Here is a 17,644-nt window from a genome sequence, read left to right on the forward strand (position 1 = left end):
TATGTATGTAGACACACGACAGAATCCTTAAAGATAAGCGTTCTTGGGTTGTTGAAGTATGTTGCATTCACAAGCTGTATTTTGATTCTTGTAATTTTTTTTCTCCAGTCTTTCTGACTTAAAATGGAACATATTTGACAGGTTTATATGATTAAATCTACTGTTTCAGAAACCCCCTTATATATTTTTAAAGATTTATTTAGTTTTACTTTATTTGTATAGGTGTTGTGCCTCCTTGTCTGTGAACCATTCCGGTGCAGTTCTCTCAGAGGCTAGAGGAGGGCATAGGATTCTCCAGAACTCTGTGCGTACTTGGAATTGAGCCTGGGTCCTCCACAAGGACAGTAACTGCTCTTTTAAATGCTTTCCTTTCTCTCTCTCTTTCTCTCTCTTAAAACAATGTAGTCCTAGCTATCCTGGAACTCACTATGTATACCAGGCTGGCCTGGAACTCAGAGATCCTCCTGCTTCTGTGTCAGGAGTGCTGGGATTAAAGGTGTGCGTCACTATGCCCAGCCAGTAAATTACTGAGCTATCTCTCCTAAAAGAGATGGAGGTGGGGATTGAGGCTGGGGAGGTAGGAGAGAAGAAACATACAAACATCCTCCTGGCCAGTTTACTGGTTTACAACCAACAGAACTACTAGTATCCCGAAGGCAGCCACTGCCTTATATCCTACCCACCACTAATCTGCTAAACTCCCGATTTGTAGCAGCCTCAAGGAAGGGTGGACTACTGCTTTATACTGTATGTAGTACCTGAATTAACCTCCTAAACCCTCCTCCCTCTAATCTTGGACACTCCTTCCTTCTTTATTTTTTTAATTTTTATTTATTTTTTTCTTTTATTTTTCTCTCAGACATTATATACTGACTGCATGCAGCTTCTCCTCCCAGATCCGCTCCTCCCATTTATCTTCAAAAAAAAAAAAAAAAAAAAAAAAAAAAAAAGGATTGAGGGGACACGGCATACCAAGTTGCAATAAGGCTGCCTCATATCAGGGCTGGATGAAGCTGGACTAATCAACCCAGTGGGAGGAAAAGGGGTCCAAGAGAAGACAAAAGAGTCAGAGACACCCCTGACTCCCATCTTAAGGAGTTCCATAAGAACACCAAGCTACACCACCATAACATAGACGCAGAGGGCCCAGTGCAGACCCATGGAGGCTGCTCGACTGTCAGTTCAGTCTCTGTGAGCCCCTGTGAGCCTTGCTTAGGTGATTCTTAAAAACAAAACATCTCTTTTTACTTTTCCCTTATGTGTGTGAGTATCTGCCTGCATGTACGTATGTGTGCCTGGTACTCAAGGACAGGTGGGGTCTCCGTGTGTAGCCCTGGAAGTCACTATTACATAGATCAAAATGGCTCAAACCTACAGAAATCCACCTGGCCCTGAGTGTTGGGATTAAAGGCATGTATCACCATACCACACAGCCACGGCCTTCTAAATGAAGAAACTCACGTCTGCAGGTTATTGTTGGTTTCCTACCCCAGTCTTTCCCACTGCAAGTGGCCAACATTAACAAAGGATGTTTCTCCTCAGATCCTCAACTCAGCACATGTCTGTAGAGCCTGGAATGTATTTAAAATTACTTCAGGGGCTAAGGAGCTGGGCCAGGCCAGCAGGTGTTAGGGGAGATGTCTCAGGCTCAGTTTGGGAGCAGGCTGAGTTACATCTCCCCAGAGGCATTGAGTAGCCAGACCGTTCAGGGATGGGTAGAAAAAGGAAAAGCATCATCTCAGGACGACCCACACACACCACCACCACTACCACCACCACCAAGGCCAAGTTCTAAGCACAAAGGAGCAAGGCATAAGAGACAGAGACAGGAGACAGAGGGTGAGGAAGAAGGGAGAGGTTACAGGGATATTTGTCCTCAAGGGGAAAGGGACAAAGGACTGTCTCAGGATAGAGGGGAGACAGACGTGGCACATAGGAGAATGCTGGTTATAAAGGTAAAGAGGAACCCTGTGTTAGGAAGAGATGTTTAATTTTAATTGGGAACGTTAGTTAGGTGAGCCAAAGAGGGCTTGTGCTTGCTGGACTTCAACAGTTGATAGCTGGAGCTCGGTAGTCAGCCTGAGGAGGAAGAAGTGGCCGAAAAGGGAATAGACCTTGGGGGCTAGCTTGAGGAGTGCAGTCTAAGGGTTTTTTAGCAAGGCAGAGGAAGTGGGGGAGAAAGGCAAAGCCTGCCAGAGCCATGCTCACCACACTGGCCAGAGTCCCTTCAAATTGTGTCTGCACTCCTCCAGCTGCCCAAATCCCATGATGAGGCCCTTGTTCTTAGTCCCTCAGAAGGTAACTGAAGTCAGAAGTAGGGTTAGGGCCACATCTAGCATTCTGATGACCAGTAGATCAGAAGACAGAAATACACAAAGGGATGATGGATGACCCTGGGAGAATGGTGTGTGTGTCTAGCCTCTGAGCCAAGCAACTGCCATCTTGGGGACTTTGTCAGCCACCACCATGCTAAAGGGGCTCAACTGACAGGTTTTTCTTCTCAGAGAGGGGTGGGAAGGGTCACAAGACTCTCTCCAGAGTCTGTGACCTAGGGGAGGGGCTGGGGACCTTCATCTCAGCATCCACATCCTTGTAGGCAACCCCTCACCAACGCTCTGCAAGAAACTGGTGATATGTTGCCTTGGTTTGTCATTGGGACTTTTGGGGGACTGGTTGACATTGCTTATGTCTAATAGCTCTGAGGTGGTGGCCTTAAATTTTAGTACTTGGGAGGTAGGGATAGGTGGATCTCTGAGTTCAAGACCAGCCTGATCTACAGAGTGAGATTCAGGACAGCCTGGGATATACAGAGAAACCTGGTCTCAAAAAAGAAAAACAAGGCACTGTTTATGTTTAGGCCTGGGAGGGAAAGGTGTGGGTGTGGGTATATACTATACCCAGGGAACTTCTTTCATTTTGATGTTTTGTTTTGAGACTGGGTCTCACATAGTCTGGTCTGCCCTCGAACTCACTGTAGCTGAAAAATGACCTTGGATCTCTCTGTCTCTGTCTGTCTCTCTCTCTCCCTCCCTCTTTCCCTTCCTTCTTCCCTCCCTCCCTCCCTCCCTCTCTCTTTTTTGTTTTCTCTCTCTCTTTCTCTCTCTGTCTCTGTGCCTCTGTATCTCTCTGTGTGTCTCCCTGCCCGCCCCCCCTTCACCAAGGTTGGGTTAGGCCTTGTTAGGAATTGAACCCAGGGCTTTGCGCTTTCTAGCCATGAAATCTATCAAACGAGCCGCATTCCCGGCTCGTTTGACTTTTTAGAGAGGTTCTCATGTAACATAGGCTTCCCTAGAACTTGCTACATAGACCCCACCCCACCCCACCCCCGCCCCTCTCAATGCTGAGAGGCTACAAGTGTAATTCCGCATTGATCGAATGTTTGGAACATTCCATGGCCTTAAGGACGTTCATTAGAAATTGCGCTGAGCGGCCAACAGGTGGCGCTCGTAGGATATTGACTAAAACAGTTCGCACGACTAGGGTATCCGGCTTGTTAAACCGGGCTGCAGTTGCTCTAAAATATTTCAAACCATTTACCCTATAAGGACAAGGATGGATGAGCTTCGAGAAGAAGGCCGCCGGGGAGCAGACTGCATTGGCCAGCACAGCAACAGGGCCGGAGAAATCCCCGGTGTGGGGATTTGAGTTTACACCCTGGCTCCGTCTCATACTGGCCTGTGTGTCATTGGGTGGGGGTTTTTTGGCTTCCAGGCTTCCGTTTCTTCTTTTGCACGTTCATTCGGGTAGTGTAACAATTCAATTTAAAAATAATGTTACTTAGAAATTAGTAGGATTTGAAATGTTATCACCACGGAGAACTGATAGTTTTGTCAATAATTTGATTGACAATCATATCAGAGCATCCATGTTGTGTATTGTAAATGTTTATAATTTGTATAGTTCACCTTCACTTAAGAGTTGGAAGGAGGAATTAAAGGCCACCCTCTGGACGACTTGTGGAATTCCAGACCAGCCTATCCCTGTGGCTATGTGCGGGGACACACCCATTTACTCCTGGTAATAAAGCAGAGACAGGGGCTGGAGAGATGGCTCAGGGGTTAAGAGCAATGACTGCTCTTCCGGAGGTCCTGAGTTCAATCCCAGCAACCACATGGTGGCTCACAACCACCTGTAATGGGATCCGACGCCCTCTTCTGGTGTGTCTGAAGACAGCGACAGTGTACAAAAGAATAAATTAAAAAAAAAAAAGCAGAGGCAGGCAGTTCTCTTTGAGTTCAAGGTCTGTCTGATTTACATAATGGGTTCCAGGCTGGCTAGGATTAGGTGGTAAGACCTTGTCTCAAAACAAAACCCAAAACAACCAAACAAACAAATCAAGCTACATGAGACCTTACCTCAACAATGGAAAGGAAGCTATAGCTTGTGGCTGCAACACTTTCTCTGTACACAGGTCCTGTGCAGGAACCCAGACCTAGGAATTAAAGAAAAAGGAAGAAAAAGTTCACTGAGTTTCTCCAATGCAGGCAATCCTGCCAAATGCAGTGGACTTCAAACTCCATCCCCCCCCCCCCCCCCCCCCCCCGAGCTGAGGACCGAACCCAGGGCCTTGCACTTGCTAGGCAAGCGCTCTACCACTGAGCTAAATCCCCAACCCCAAACTCCATCTTCTAAGACTTGATGTTCCAATGGTGAGCAGATGGCAAGACAGATCAGGTGTGTATGCTGGGGTTGAGCACTAAAGAACTCAGTGCTCCGTGCCAGGCACCAGGAGACTCCCGTGAAGGTTTACAGTTTGTGTGAACTGATCTGAGGAAGGGTTTTGTTTTGTTTTTGAGACAGGGTTTCTCTGTGTAGCTCTGGCTGGCCTGGAACTCCCTGTGTAGATCAGGCTGGCCTGGAACTTACAGAAATCTGCCTGCCTCTACCTCCCGTTGTTTTTGTTTGTTTCATTTTAGCCAGATTTCATTCTAGATTTGAGGTTGTAGGCAGGCATGGACTATGTAAAACCATGTATTTTTTTTTAAATCCCAAATAGCTGGGCATGGTGGTACAAGCTACACTCAGGAGTCAGAGGGAGGCAGATCTCAGAGTTTGAGACTAACTCCATCTCCACAATGATACTTTGCTTCAAGACAAGGACAACAACAACAACAAAATCTCAAACTCCTAAACCTAGTAATGATGATTGATGATGATGATGATCAACAAATAAGAACAAAATCATAACATAAAATGCTTCTTTTGTTGTTCTTGTTGTCGATAAAACTGTATCAAAGAAGTGAACTCCACCAGCTATCCCATCACTGATTTTTGCACCAGACAATGATAAACACTTCTCAAGAATTAAATTGCCACACATGGTGGCTTACACCTGTCATCTCCAGCCTTCCAGGGCTGAGGTAAGAGGCTCTCGAGAGTTCAAAGCCAGCCCGGGCCACATCATTCCAGGCCAATCTTGGCTCCAAGCGAGACCCTCAACCCTGTCTCACCCTCCCAACCCTCCCACCCTGAAGCAATAAAGCTTGCAAATTATAAAATTCAATGTTGTCAGCTCTCAAAATTTGGATGAAAATGAAGGATACAATCAAGGGGGAAATTTGCAAACCAGATGGCTCTTTAGACAGATGTGACTTTAAACAGACGTCTCTGAAGACTGTCCACATTGTTTTGTGTCTAAGCGAGACCTTTTCCGTCCTTAATTACACGGGGAGGTATATAATTCTCGGAATGAAGCCTGGCCTTTAGCTCAGTGGAAAATTCCGTTGCTGATTTGAGGAGAGCTGAGCTTTCCTCTGGCTGCCAGGGAAATGGTAAACGCTCTGGCTGCCTTCTCTCCACAAGCCCAGGCTCACAGTATAATTCATTAACAACGACCATGTTTTTCTCCCGGTCCCACTGCTACACTGTAACACTGCCATATATCATCCCTCAGGAAGGCTTCGTGTCTTTAAAATTATTTTAGAATTATATTTATTATTATCATGTAGCTTTTAAAAATAATTTACGTTATTTTAATTTTATGTACACTGGTGTTTTGCCTACATGTATTTCTGTATGAGGGTGTCAGATCGGAGAGTTAGGGAGAATTATGAGCTGCCACGTGGGTCCTAGGAACTGAACCCTGGATCCTCTTAGAAGAGCAGTCAGTGCTCTTAACCACTGACCCACCTCTCCAGCCCCCATTGTCACGTATTTTAAGTTAATGTGCTGTGGCCCTCATTTGGAGGTCAAAAGACAACTCTTAGGAGTCAGTTCTCTCGTGCCACCACGTGGGTCCCTGGTAGTGAACTCAGGTTGTCGGGCTTGATGATAGGTGCATTTACCCACGGAGTCATCTCTCTGGACTTCTTTAATTTCTTCCTCCTGCACCCCAAGATGTCCCATAATGTCACCATGACTCACAAAGTTGCTCAGAACGAAAACCCAGGTGAGATTCTTCCTATGTTCCCACCCCTCGCTGGGTCCGTGCATCTCCACCATAGGAACACTGAGCCATCCCTGTCATCCTGCTAATTGAAGATTTGAGTTTTTTGATCAATCTCCTCAACCCCCATCACCCCCAAACCCAGGCTGTGGTAACTGCCATTTATCTGCTCCAATGAGTTTATGTTTTTAGATCCCGCCAGTAAATGGCATCATGTCCCTGCATCTGGCTTATTTATCTAGCTGTAGGATGTCCTTCAAGTTCACACCCATGTTGTCAAAAAATAAAAAGAAGAAAAGAAGAGAGAGAGAGAGAAAGGATTTGGAAAAGTTGTGTCTTTGGAAACTTTCCTCAACACTTAAGTTTCTCCATATGAGCCACCTGAATGGTCTCTTAAAAATGTAAATGTGTCCCAGCACTTGGGTGAAGGAAGCAGGAAGTTTGGGAGATTAAAATCTTCCTCAGCTAAATTCTGAACTCAAGGGCAGTCTGGACTACCGGAGACAGTCTCAAAAACAAGTTAAAACTGTGGGCCCAGTGAAATGGGTCAATAGTAAAGGCGCTTGCAAGGAAGTGAGTCAACAGGTAAAGATGCTCTCAGTGAAATGGGTCGGCAGTAACAGTGCTGCGGGGAAGTAGGTCAACAGGTAATGACGTTAGCAGCTGAGACCGATGACTTCAATTCAAGCCCTGGGACCACACTGTGGAATGATAGAATGAACTCCCACAGGTTGTCCTCAGGCCTCCACGCACTTGCCCGGGTAGTCATGCACAACCCTTCCATATACATAAGTGCACACAAAATAAAGAAACAAAATGCAATAATTTTTTTAAAATGTAAAAAGTAACAAACCGTCTCATTCTTCTGATAAAAACCTGATGGTCTTCAGTCTTCTCCAAAACATGGGAAATAAAAAGGCACACCCAGGGCTCAGATCTTGATTTTGACATATTGTTCTATTCACAGGGGGCCTGGGACACTGTGGCTAATTAGTCGACTGCAGGTCAGGTCAGGGAAACAGGAGACTAGAATGTCTCCTTGTGTCTGGAAGGTGGGAGGGGATTTTCTTTTTTCAAATGTCAAGAAGCTTGAAAAGATCCAGAATCAGAATGTGAACAGTTCTGAAGAGGGTAAATTCTGAAAGTAGCGAATTATAAACAAGCCCCTAATTAAGTTAAAATCCTCAAAATCAGCATGGAATCAATTAAGGTGGGGGTAAAAGAAAACAGAGACTTAGAGAAGAATTCCAACAGAGATACAGCCGGGGACGTGGGACCAGAAAGTCATCATGTGTCATTTCTCTTGGAATTAACTAAGGAAAGAGTAATCAGTGGTTACTAAACCTGTATTTGTAGGACCAGTGAGGTGGCTCAGTGGATAAAGGAGACTTCGGCCAAGTTTGAAGACGTTAAGTTCCACTTCCAGGACCTGCATAATGGAAGGAAAAAAATGACTCCTGCAAGTTGTCCTCTGGCCTCTATATATGGCCTAGGGCGTATGCCTGTCCACTCACATACACAAATGTAAGACGTTTAAAAAGTAAAATGAGAATTTCATACATGCATACAACTTATTTTGGTCATATTCATTCCCCAACCTTTCCATCTAACTCCTCCAGATCTACCATGTACCCCACCCTTCCCAACTTTGGGCCCTCTTTTTTAACAACTTTGTTTAAACATTTATTTGTGTGTGTGTGGAGGGGGAAGGTGGGGTAGGGGGTTGTGCACAAGTGGGCAAGTGACCAAGGAAGGCAGCAGAGGGCATTAAATTTCCTGGTGTTGGTGTTGCAGGCAACTGTGAGTCCAGGATGTAGGTCTTGGGACTCACCCTTGGGGCCTCTACAGGAGCAATTAAGATAGCTTTACCGAGTGAGCAAGCTCTCTCCTTCTACCTTTATTCAAGCTCAGATTGAGCTCAGGCTATCAATGCTCTGAGCCTTTCCTTCAGATGCCTCTACCCTTTAAATAGCCCCTTGATTGCAATATGGGAGTGAGGCCATCCACTGGAGAAAAATGGGTAAATAAATCTTTGTTGTGTAAAAGTAAAAAGAGAAACAATATTTACACAGGTACTGACAATGAAGGAAAATGGTAACTTCATCAAGGAAGGTGACGCTGTAGACAAGTGTCAGGGCCAATAGCGCCAATGTTGGGTCAAAATGCCATACTTTTATTATTTATTTATGTATTTATTTACTTACTTACTTACTTACTTACTTGCTTACCTTTGAGATGAGGTTTTCCCTCTAAAGTCCTGGCTGTCCTGGAACTCACTTTGTAGACCAGATTGAGCTCGAACTCAGAGATCTGCTTGCCTCTGCCTCGAAGATGCTGGGGTTAAAGGTGTGCACCACCTTCTCTTGGCATGGCACAAATTTATAAGAAGATGAACCGAGAAAGAGACAAAGACACACATGCACCAAGATGAAAATCTTTAAGAGTCAGGATCATCAGACAGACCTAGGTTGAGGGGCATTCTACGAACTTCTCTGTATCCCTCAAAAAATGCCTCAGCATGTAAAGTCACTTGCTGGGAAAACCTGATGGCCCGAGGACAGTCCTGAGACGTTGGCAAAGGTGGAAGAAAAGAACTTATCTATAAAGTCACCTTCAGGCTGCCCTCCTCTGTTGTATAAATGTATAAATGTATAAATATATACATTATGTATGTAAATATAATATATTTTTATTTTAAATATCAGTATTGGGAAACGTTAAGCCAGAAATCGTTACAGGTTAAAGAAACACAAGAAATGAAACAGTGACACAATATATCAATGTATACCTGATGTGACACAGGAGCAAGAAAAAACATTGACAGCCATAAATCATTGGAGTATTTTATACGTGAACATGGACTGCCTATTAATGAATTAGTGCAAAGCATAAGTATTACATTTATTTTTGCTTTCTAAAATGATTTTTTAAAGCTGGGTAGTGGTGTACAACTTTAGTCCCAGCACTCTAGGAGGCACAGGCAGGCAGATCTCTGAATTCAAGGCCAGCTTGGTCCACAGAGTAAGTTTCAGGACAGTTAGGGCTACACAGATAAAGTCTGTCTCTAAAAACAAAAGAAATTTTTTTTAAAAAATGTGTGTGTGCGCGCGTGTGTAGTGTATCTGAGTATGTGTGCGTGGGTGCCTGCAGATGCCAGAAGAGAGCCTCAGTTTCCCCTGGAGCTGGAGTTGCAGGTAGTAACCCATATAGGAAATGGAACCAAACTCAGGTCCTCTGGAAGAGCAGCCAGTGTGCCATTTCTCTGGCCTCTCTTTTCTGATTGATTGATTGATTGATTGATTGATTGATTGAGATCTGTGTGTCTCTGCCTCTTGAGTGCTGAGACTAAAAGCCTGGGACATCATGCTAGGCTTTATTTGTTTCTTTGTTTGTTTCTTTGTTTGCTTATTTCGAAACACAGTCTGGTGTATTCTAGGCTCTCTTCAGGCTTATTATGTAGCCAAGAGTGACTTTGAACTTCGGTCAAGTCTGGAGTTCTAAGCTTGTGGCTGAATGCCACTGTAACCTGTTTACTCTGTGCTGGGAATTGAACACAGGCCTTCATATAAGCCAGGCAAGTGTTCCACCAAATGGACTACATCCCTGGTGCCAAATAAGTTTTAATAAATAAAGGACTTTGATGGATACCAAATGTACACATATACATAAATAAATACGTAAATCTTTTTAGGGGCCAGAGAGACGGCTCCGTAGTTAAGAACTCTTGCTGCTCTTGCAGAGGACCTAGGTTCGATTTCCAAAATCTGTGTGCATGTGTGCTTTAACTGACATAGGCACACACACATATGTGAAATAAATAAATAAATAAATAAATAAATAAATAAATAAATGGAAATCTTAAAAGAATTCCAAATAACTCCCAAACCTAATATTTGTATGCCCGTATGTGTGTGTATGTATCTCTCTCAGTCAGTGTGTCTGTATATAATTAGAAGTTCTTTGGCCAATTCCCTTTGAAGGATGTTGGGGTTTTTCTCCAGTCGTTTGCCATTACAGGATACGGTAAGGAAGAGAAACAATGAAGTCAGTGGTTCTCCACCTTCCTGATGCTGCAACCCTTTAACACAGTTTCTCATGCTGTGGTGACCTTCAACCGTAAAACTATCTTTGTGGCTACTTCATAGCTGTAACTTTGCTATTGTTACGAATTCTAAGGTAAGTGCCTGATATGTGACCCCCCTGTGAAAAGCTCATTTGATTCCCCAAAGGGGTTGCAGACCAGTTTGAGAAGCCCCTGAATTACAGTGCACAGCTCACAAGTGGAATGCTTGCCCACCACACAGGAAGGTTCTTATTTCTGTAGCGCCAAAGAGTCTTTTACAAGTGTGTGTGCCCCCAGCTAGTGATGGTGTTTTGGGATGTTGGGGAACCTTTGGGAGGAGGAGCCTAGTTGGTAGAAGTGGGTTACTGGGTGCCCCTTGCTGGTGCACCCACTATGGATAAATCATTTCTGTCAGATATTTTTCCGCATTGAGGAAAAAAAATTTATTCACATTACATCCCAACCACAACCCCCTACCTCATCGCAGTCCCACCCTTACAAATCCCTTCGCTTCTCCTCAGAGAAGGGGAAGCCCTCCCTTGGGTGCCCCTCCACCCTGGGACATCTAGTCCCAGCAGGACTAGTAATGTGAATTTTTAAAAAAAATAATAAATTATGGGAAAAATGAGAAAATGTTCCAAATTTCAAAGCTTTTCAGGTTTTAGATTTTTAAAAAATCTAATACAACTGATAAAATTTCATAATTGTATCACATACAACCACAAGGAATGAGAAAGGTTGCCCAAGTTAGTTCCAATCCCCTATTCCCTGCTTCACAGTGTCTGTCTTCATGATATCTATCATCTATCTATCTATCTATCTATCTATCTATCTATCTATCTATCTATCTATCATCTATCTATCTATCTATCATCTATCTATCTATCATCTATCTATCTATCATCTATCTATCTATCTATCTATCTATCTATCATCTATCTATCATCTATCTATCATCTATCATCTATCTATCTATCATCTATCTATCATCTATCTATCTATCTATCTATCATCTATCTATCTATCTATCTATCATCTATCTATCTATCTATCTATCATCTATCTATCTATCATCTATCTATCTATCTATCATCTTATCTATCATCTATCTATCTATCTATCATCTATCTATCTATCATCTATCTATCTATCTATCATCTTATCTATCATCTATCTATCTATCTATCATCTATCATCTATCTATCTATCATCTATCTATCATCTATCTATCTATCTATCTATCTATCTATCTATCTATCTATCATCTATCTATCTATCTATCATCTATCTATCTATCATCTATCTATCTATCTATCATCTATCTATCTATCTATCTATCTATCATCTATCTATCATCTATCTATCATCTATCATCTATCTATCTATCATCTATCTATCATCTATCTATCTATCTATCATCTATCTATCTATCATCTATCTATCTATCTATCTATCTATCATCTATCTATCTATCATCTATCTATCATCTATCTATCTATCTATCATCTATCTATCTATCATCTATCATCTATCATCTATCATCTATCATCTATCTATCTATCTATCTATCTATCTATCTATCTATCATGAAGTTTTTCTTTTCTTCCTGAGACAGGGTTTTTCTGTGTAGCCCTGGCTATCCTGGAACTTACTCTGTAGACCAGGCTAGCCTCAAACTCATAGAAATCTGTCTGTCTCTGCCTCCCAAGTGTTGGGATTAAAGGTGTGTGCCAGCCCTTCCTGGCTCATGATGATTTTTTTTTTTGAGACTATGTAGCTCTGACTGCCCATAAACACTTCCTTCATTGACCAGGCTGACCTTGAGCTCACAGACAGCCATTCGCCTCCAACTCCTGAGTGCTGGTCTTAAAAGTGTGCACCATATTCTTAATTCTTCAAAAACAACATCTTTGTGGGGCTGGCGAAATGGCTCAATAGTTAAGAGCTTTGACTTCCAGAACACCTGGGTTCAAGACCCAGCACCCACAGGGCAGTTCACAACTGTCTGTAATTCCAGTTCCAGGGGATCTCATACCCTCTTCTGGTTTCCTCAGGCAATGCACATGTATAACGAAAGACAAATACACATAGAATAAAAATAAACAAATAAAGAACTGTGTGCGTTCATGTGTTAGTCAGACAACCTTGGGTGCTGGCCCTTGCCTTCCGCCTTGTTTGGGACGAGGTCTTTTGTTTATTGCTACCTGTGCCAGGGTAGCTGTGAACTTCCTAGAACTTCCCTGTCTCCACTCCCATCTCACTTGCTATTGGAGCGTTGGGATTTACAGATTCATAAAACTACCTCTGGGTTTACGTGGGCACTGGGGACCTTAACCGAGGTGCTCACACTTTGTACAGCAAGCCCTTTACCCACTGAGCCTTCTCCTCAGCTCTGTCTTCTTGATTCTCCAACCTGGGTCCACCCTACTCAGCACTGCATCGACTTCCCCTGAAGAAAAATGCATTAAACTTGCTCGCCATTGGATTTGTTCTCTCGCTGCCACCATCTACTGGAGGCCATGATATTTTTGAGACACAATGGCCGGTGCTTTTACAAAAGTAATCTGTGATGTGGCCCATAAGTTGTAGATAAAAACACAGTTTGAACTGTTTGCATGGTTGGGGAAATGGAACAGATGTTCCTTGGTTCTTTTTCGTGTGCCATCTGCTTCCTATCCTGAGAATGATGGAGAGCTGCCTCCAGTTACCAAAAGTTGTATTGGAAAGCACCCGTCTTCGGATCTTTGCATTGAGCTGAACAATTGTAGCATCTCGGAGTCAATAGCAATTGGTTTCTGAATGCACAGATTCAGACAGCCTACACCTGCCATTTCCCTTGCCGGATGCTGAGCATGGAAATAGCATCCTGTGGGTCATTAAGCCTATGGGTTCATTAATTACCTGTTAGTTCTTCCAGGTGGTTAGGGACTCTTGGATTTCACTAAAACAGGAGCCCAAATGTCAAAACTAGGGAGAAAAGATAAAGAGGGTCACTTCAGACTGATTAAGGAAACAATCCAACAGGAGGCTGTTAACATTCTAAATGCATGTATCCCAAATACAGGTGCACCCGATTTTATCAAACAAATGCTATTAGATGCAAAGCCATAGACAAACTCTGGTACAATAGCAATAGGGGGACTTCAGTACCCCACTCTCAACAATTGATAAGTCTTCCGAACAGAAGAAAAAGAAAGAAAAGAAGAAGAAGAAGAGGAGGAAGAGGAGGAGGAGGAGGAGGAGAAGGAGGAGGAGGAGGAGGAGAAAAGAAAAACAGAAAAATACGGGGAACTACAAAAGAGCCTGATGTCTTTTGAAACAGGAATAAATAGAACTCGCATGCTTTTGATTCCCTGGGAGAGCTATTGGACTCCTTTTGCAGAGCGGTGTTTCATTTCTTATAGCAAAGAGGTTTTGAAATTGCATTCAAGTGCCTAATAACCTCCTTGGTGCATAAAGGAGGTCCTCCATCAGCCACACAAAAAGAGGAAGGACGAAATGTACTGAATGGTGAATAAGGAGACAGAATAATGAGGCTTTCTCCCGCACCTGCAGCAGCTGCCCACCAAGAACCCATCACTCTCATTTGAGTCAGCGGCTCGTACCGCTAGATTTTTGCCCCCCCCCTCTAATTCAAAAATGACCTCGAGGTCTTTAGTGAGCACCAAGGGCTTGAGTGAACCAATAAGGGGGCGGCAGAAGAAGGCTGAAGGACTTACTGTTGTGGCTATTATTATTTTTTTAAATAGAATATCTTTTATCTATTCTTTAATAATCTCATACAAGAAAACAATGCACCCTGGACATATGCACACCATCCCTCCCTTCCCGCCCCAACACATCGTCCCTCTCCATCCCTTTGTGTTCCACTGCAGAATGTAACCCCTCTTGAACCTCACCACCCACACTCAATCCACTCCGCCCTCACAAGAAGCCTTCCTCTTTCCCCTGCAGGGTACTCAACCCTGTTAGCAACCAGCGGAGGTCACCATGGAAACCACTTGTAGGCCGGAAGGAGTGGGTGGTCAAGCAGGGTGAGGAGAGGGCAGGGAGAGATTCAGAGATTGAAATATTTCAGGCAGTATGATGTGGTTGCAAATACTGGGTCTAGAGGAAGACCAGGTGATTGATGGGTCTAGGATATGCATATGGGTGGGGTATAGAGATACAGACATAGAAGTTCGTGCTAATGCCAAATAATAAATTAATAGATGTGTGTGTGTGTGTGTGTGTGTGTGTGTGTGTGTGTGTGTGCGCGCGCGCGCGCGCCACAAGACAAGTGAAAATCATAAATCCAGGCATTTACCAAACTCTTTGAGGGGAACGCCAGACAGGTGGATTGTGACAAGCCAGGGAGAACTCTGCTGTAGGTTTGAGATGCTATCAAATGGCACTCACAGCCAGTGGGTCTGATGGAAGCTCTGCTGGTTAACACATTCCCAAGACCTTACCCAATAGTTGGAAGGAATACAGGACAGACACAGAGGTGGGCAATGAGTGGCTATCACGAGACCTAAGATGGTCCAAAATAATGTTGGCTGTGTGTCTACAGCATTCCGGCTCTCCAATGGCAAAGCTATAACCAGTCCATCAGCCTTTTCCCTAGGGACTTCAGTTTTACAGTTTCCACTGTGCTAGGGCTTGAATGTCTTGGAGCTCTCTTTGTAGACCAGGCTAGTCACACTCTCAATGATATTCACCTGCCTCTGCTCCACCACCCTACCCTGCACACTGGAAGGCCAGCCTGGTCTACAGAAGGAGTTCCAGGACAGTCAGCACTACATAGAGAAACCAAAACTGAGAGAGAGGGAGAGGGAGAGGGAGAGGGAGAGGGAGAGGGAGAGGGGGAGGGGGAGGGGAGGGGGAGGGGAGGGGGAGGGGGAGGGGAGGGGGAGGGGAGGGGGAGGGGGAGGGAGAGAGAATGTCTTAAAGGGCAAGAGTACTTGCTGTGTGAGGATGATGACTTGAGTTTAGTCCCTAGGACCCATGTAAAAAGCTGAAGGTAGCCCCACTTGTCTGTAACCTCAGCAACTATGGGGCAGAGAGACAGGAAGAGTGTGCACCTGCCTAGACGTGCATACACCACACCTCCACTAAGAGAAACCGGATTTAGTACACCTAACCTACTGAACCTCTCTCATCCTACTCCACATGCTCAGAGCATGAGTGTTCTGCAGCTCCGTACAACTCCTTCTTCAGAAAGCCTATTCTATAATAAGGTGTTTAATGCCTTGTGTATGTATGTTATAGACAAGCTAGCTTGTGCAGAAACAAAATACAATATATATAAAACAAATGTTGGTGATCTGGGGATGGATAGCTCAGTGGTAGGACTTCTTCCCAGTGTGCATAAAACCCTAGGCTCCTTTCTCAATGCACACTCCTGCCTGCTCTCTGTCTCTCTCTCTCTGTCTCTCTGTCTCTCTCTGTCTCTCTCTGTCTCTCTGTCTCTGTCTCTGTCTCTGTCTCTCTCTCTCTCTCTCTCTCTCACACACACACAGGTATAGTACACCCTATCTGTTGCTTACTCTCTTGTCTTTAATTGTCTGAGTGATTGAGAACTTAAATTCATTGCCACAACCTAGCATTGCCAGAGTATCATGGTGCATATTAGTAGTAAGGGAAAAAAAAGATCAAAATTCTAAGTACCATTTCTACTGAATATGTAGCCCTCAAACAATCGTGACTAGCTGGCCCATGAGCTCCTGCAGATTCTTCTGTCTCTCCCTCCAGTCTTCACAGTGGAAGCACATGTGCTACTGTGCCCAGATTTACGTATTCTGGGGATCCAAACCCAGGTCCTCATACTTGTGTGGCGAGCAATTTATCCATGGGGCCACCTCCCCAGCCGTGTGTGTGTGTGTGTGTGTGTGTGTGTGTGTGTGTGTGTGAGTGTGTGTGAGTGTGTGTGAATGTATGTGTGAATGTGTATGAGTGTGTGTGAATGTATGTGTGAATGTGTATGAGTGTGTGTGAGTGTGTGTATGAGTGACAATAGGGTATGCTGCTGTCATCAACATTGTCCAGGAGAGTAGCTGAGATGTAGATTTGCAGGGAAGTGTAGGTGTAGAGACTTCCCAGTAGAATCCCTATTATACTCAACTGTTTTCTTTCTCTTTATAAAATCCCGAATCTTGACCTGAAGGACCTCTGACTGGTCACACTCTGTCTCATCCCAATATAGTATTCTCCAGAGAAGGTAACATGGCCAGGTGTTCATATATGGCAAATCTATGTATATATGGATTATGATTGAAAACACACACACATGTCCATGCACATCCATGTATCTGCATCTATAATCACACACATAGCTGTATTATATTATAGCTGTATCTGTTTCAGATCAGGATCCCAGGTAGGGGTGCATCAGACCCACGATTTCCCCGAGCTTGGTGGCTCTGGCCTCCATTAGCCTGCTTTGAATGCTTCAGAGCATCCTCTGATGTCAGTGACGCAGGCAGGCTCTGCCTGTTGCTATGGAAACTGAAGCTGATAGCAGTGAGGCTGAGAGGCACAGGAGATAGAACTTTCCAGATTATATTGTAAGTTAGAATTCCCAGTAGTATTTTGGTGTGGAGAATATTAGACAAAAACACAAGATCGAGGGGTCAACAATCCCTAGTTTTTCCATGAGACTGTGTATTATGGAAGGATTATGATAAGGATTGGGGTTTTTTTTTTTTTGAAATGCATCCATTTCTTTTGTTTTCCAGTGTTAATAGATTACAGATTTTTTAAGGTTTATTTATTTATTCTATATAAATACACTGTAGCTGTCTTCAGACATAAGCTTTCTTCTTTTCAGAAGAAAGCTTCATATCTCATTACAGATGGCTGTGAGCCACCATGTGGTTGCTGGGATTTGAACTCAGGACTTCTGGAAGAGCAGTCAGTGCTCTTAACCACTGAGCTATCTTTCCAGACCTATGATAAGAATTATAATAGGTGCTACTTGGAAATTGCTTAACCCCATACCTGTCATGGTGTGGGCAGAGTTTTGAAAGTAATGTTTTTCAGACTGCATAGATACCAGAACGGGAGGAGGTTTACCAGTCAGGATTCAGTAGAGGAAGAGAGCTCATAGAAAAACTGTACTAGGCCAGGGATAGTGGCACATGCCTTTAATCCCAGCTCTTGGGAGGCAGAGGCAGGTAAATCTGTGTGAGTTTGGGACCAGCCTGGTCTACAACACG

The 17,644-nt window shown here is 43.9% G+C and overlaps 1 protein-coding gene across 1 annotated transcript in view; it reads right to left on the bottom strand.

The window, feature by feature from the left end:
• Positions 1–17,644, bottom strand: part of Usp29 (ubiquitin specific peptidase 29) — a 52,566-nt gene that overhangs the window by 19,353 nt on the left and 15,569 nt on the right. Inside the window, exons 2-3 of the mRNA NM_001108465.1 lie at positions 8,614–8,680; positions 7,730–7,814 (exon numbers count right to left, since the gene is read on the bottom strand). The gene's annotated coding sequence lies outside the window, so the exon portion shown is untranslated. The remainder of the gene's footprint in view (positions 1–7,729; positions 7,815–8,613; positions 8,681–17,644) is intronic.

Source organism: Rattus norvegicus, chromosome 1, assembly GCF_036323735.1.
Source record: "Rattus norvegicus strain BN/NHsdMcwi chromosome 1, GRCr8, whole genome shotgun sequence".
Taxonomy (NCBI): Eukaryota; Metazoa; Chordata; class Mammalia; order Rodentia; family Muridae; genus Rattus; species Rattus norvegicus.